This window comes from Cibotium barometz, chromosome 57 (genome assembly GCF_041138505.1).
Source record: "Cibotium barometz isolate CiBa-2024 chromosome 57, ASM4113850v1, whole genome shotgun sequence".
NCBI classification, from domain to species: Eukaryota; Viridiplantae; Streptophyta; class Polypodiopsida; order Cyatheales; family Cibotiaceae; genus Cibotium; species Cibotium barometz.
In genome coordinates this window covers 31,644,551-31,648,718 of record NC_141102.1, presented here as the reverse complement: position 1 = coordinate 31,648,718, position 4,168 = coordinate 31,644,551, and positions in this window count along the sequence as shown.

Sequence of the window (4,168 nt, the reverse complement as noted above, 5' to 3'; positions counted from 1 at the left end):
CCTTAATCCAAAGTTTTCAGAAAATCTGGACCCTGAGGATAAGGTCCTTTTTACCTATTTTCAATTAATTCCAATTGCACATTGGAAAGTTCTTTTTGAATTTCTATTTCAGGGGAATTGAGTTTAATAAGAAAGGATATTTTTCCATCCCAAGATATCTTAAAACTAAGTTACCTCTCTCTAAAACATTTTCTCTCTCTAGGCCAAAATAGGTAGAAACAAGATCTTTTATTATTCTGAAAAGGGGATTGATTACACGGGAAGAAATTGGACATCTTGAGGGGCTGGGAAGGAATTGTAGTGCTACTATGAAGGTGCCAATCAAATTTGGGTGCCTTCACAGTTAAAATCTCTTCTCCTCAACATAGTTCTCGAAAGCCAAGGAAGAAGAAAAGTACTCCACAACACCATCCAGAAAAGCCTGTGCGAGTTCCTTAAATAACTCCACCAATGCAACAAGTGTGGGTACCAAAAACATTGCTGCAAGCATAAGGTTACTACCAAAGAAATACCAAATCTTGGATTCCCAAGCACATCACAAAGTCCCCTAAGCTCGCACAAATAAGGAAGCCTCAACACCAAGCACATCGACAACCAAATTACAATGTTCATCAAAGATGGGTGCCTCTGCATGTACTTCAACAACAAGGATACTATGATGGTAATTCCATCATATGGTTGCCAAAATCGAACAATGTGAAGAAAACCTCACCACCGAATTCAACCCCAACAACTTCACCTATAGTTTGACAAGGATGGAGGCCCAAGAAACGACAAGCAAATCCCTCAACCACTCTCGTGCATCTAGCACCAACACGAGAGCTTGTCTATTCAAGCAAACAATCACCAATCTTCCCTACTGCCTCGATATCATTTCAACAACAAATACGGAGACTTAAGAGCACATCAAGAACAAAATAACAATGCTCTTATCACCCCTCTGGAAATGATAAATGATCCATCCTAAGCAAGTGCAAACACAGTTGTAAAGTCATGGCCCATGTCAGTCCCTACACTTTCACGTCATGACTTTCATGTCTTCTCGCACGTCATGACTTTCATGTTTTCTCTTTCACGTCATGACTTTCACATCTGCTATTTCACATCAAGACTTTTACATTTGCACTTTCACGTCTGCTCTTTCACGTCATGACTTTCACATCTTGGACTTTCACGTCATGACTTTCAGTTTGCACTTTCACCTCTGCTCTTTCACGTCATGACTTTCACATCTTGGACTTTCACGTTTGCACTTTCATGTCATGACTTTCATGTTTGCTCTTTCACGTCATGATGGCTCACTTCCTGACTTTCACATCTGGTCTTTCACACCTCAGTGTTTCACGTCTTAGCAATTCACATGGAGAAAAAAAAATGAGGTGAAAATTTACAAATTCAAGGAGTCCATCTCAGGGCTTAAGAACTTGCACTTTCACAATTTAAGTCTCATCATGGATTAAGTCATATCACACAATAGCCACTATATATTTGTTAAGCTTATTGCTTACCATTCTTTTGGCTAAATTAATGTAGCAGCTGTTCCATGAGTACGAATCCATACTGATGTACTGGAGAATATTTGCACCAATGCCTCACCACCATCAAAAACTTCCAGGTACATCAATGGATGGGGGGGCCATGGTGGGCAGAAGCCTCGTCAATGATGGTACAACCCATCGCCTGGAATTTTCTTTTAAATTACAAACCTCTCCAAAAGATGCCACAATCTTCACAACTCAATGATTTTCTATCCATATTGAAGATCTCTATATTAGCCTTGCAAGTCGACATAATTCTTTCAATCCTCACCAACAAGTGGCTACTTCAACACATAGCAGTTCAGTAAGAGTCTACGTGACTCAATTCTTGAACTTCATGTAAATCATCTTCATAAGAGCAATTAAATATGCATAAAAACATAAATAAGTGGCTACTTCAACACAGAGCAGTTCAATAAGAGTCTATATGACTCAATTCTTGGACTTTATGTAAAAAGCACATGGGAAGAAGAGGACAGGATCACGTCCTACTCAACAACATTTGACAAGAATCCTACCACACAAAGGGACATCATCACAAGCCAAATGCTTCAAATGATGAATGTCGCTTCAATGAATCAAATGAGGAACTGAGAATCACCATCTCATTCTGATGATACAGTCTATATTCTCCGGATCCTTATCTCTCTTCTCTCCCATTATTAATATCTCTTAGTGTCCCCACTAACAAAAAAACATGTAACCTTTCTGATGATTGTCAAAAAAAAAAACTACTCACACAAATATAAAAATGCAATCATTCACAAAAGCCACCCACCCTATTAGGAATTCCCAATACACCACTAACCTCTTCATTCATTAACTAGCTTTTCTTATTTCCTCCAGGAGGAACAAAGACCATTGAACGTCATTCAACATCAAAGCCATCGACAAAGCTTATTCATTCTCCCCACACAAAAGTCTTCAACACGATCACGAGGACGCGATCGTCATCAGGAAGGGGGGAATGTTAATCCAATTCTAGCATTAACAGGAGCTACCGCCATGATCTTACATCAAGGAGTCACGATAGATATACCAAAGGGTCATACATTCAAGATATGAAGCAATAGTGTCTAAAGCTACAACTTGGACGGGTGCCCGTGAGTGACGGAGTATTTATGGCAATTCCGGTTCAAGAGCATGTGGTAGGATGAAGTCCTAAGTGATGTACATCATGTAGTCATTGTAATAGAATTAGGCCTCTTATGAGCCGAAAGTGCCCGGCCGGCCATAGTTTAAGTGAGTGTGAACACTTATGGCCATGTATATAAGTGAATTTCTCTCATACTACAACATACTCTCCCATTGTCACTACTACATGTTAGCCTAATACCGGCGCTTATACCGGCGCTTATACCGGCGTCATTTAACGGGGTCTAAAAAAGCCCCGTCACATCGGTATAAGCGCCGGAACCATAGCGTCGGTATAAGCATCGGGTAACATACCGGCGCCTATACCGTCATCTATACCGACGCTCACCGAGGGTAATACCGACGGCTAAACCGGCATCTATACCAGTGCATATACCGTGTTATATACCGGGGTGTATACCGGGGAATATACCGACGTAAATACCGAAATATATACCTATGCATATACCGACGTCAATACCGACGCTGTAGCAGATTTTTTTTTTTGGGCAGAATAGTGCTGCCTGGCTGTTGCCTGGCTGCCTCAATGAGCAGGATCAACAACAGCAAACAGACAGCACCATTCTGTCTACAATAGAGCACAAAAACAACCGTGCTCGTTTTTTTATTTTCCTGATCGACAAACAAGAAATTAAATTAAACATTAATACTCAAGAATATTGTTTTGATCATATTTCATTAGTTTGAAGGTCATCTTACATCATGGTAATGCCTCCCAATTGACGGTCTCTCCTTCTTCTTCAAGCATCTCAAACAAGGCCACAAGGCCATGTTTGTGAGCGTACTTCTCCTCTTGCCTACTTGGTGGGCGATTCATGGCCAACTCCTGCACAAACGATTAACAATTATAACTTTTAGAAATCAGCATTTAGCCCACATACATACATTTACATAAATAAAATTGCTACAAACACTTACGAATTCATGGCGCATGGTTTCGTAACCACCACTCCCAAGATGAGAAGCCCCTATTGTTTGGAGTCTTGCCCTTGCCGCCTCTCTTTGTTGTTGAAACCTTTCTGGTGTCTCGGTGAGCTCCTGAGCAATGGCTGCCCACTCCCTGTCATCTAGCCAAACAGGTTTCTCTTTCCCCTCTCTAAATGCGTCCCTCGCCTCTGACCTACGATGCCCCATCAAAATGCGAGCTGTATACTGTATCCACTCATTAGAGACGACATTCATAGGGTCAGATGGCTGAAACTCTTGCTTTATCTTTGTATTTATATAATTTTTCTTCCCCTTGTCTTGCTGATCCCATTTAGTCATGACAGAGTCGTGAAACTGTATAGTGCACAATTGTCGAATGCGTGTCTTCATTGCCTTCCCTGCACTATCCATTATTGGTGCCCCATCCCTAATTGTGTAAATCTTGCTGTTGTCATGGTCATGTGCACCCGAGGGAGTGGAAGGTGACCCTATGGGTGTGCTATCAACAGATGAGAGCGAAGGACGACACTCACGCGGTGGTGGTGTCA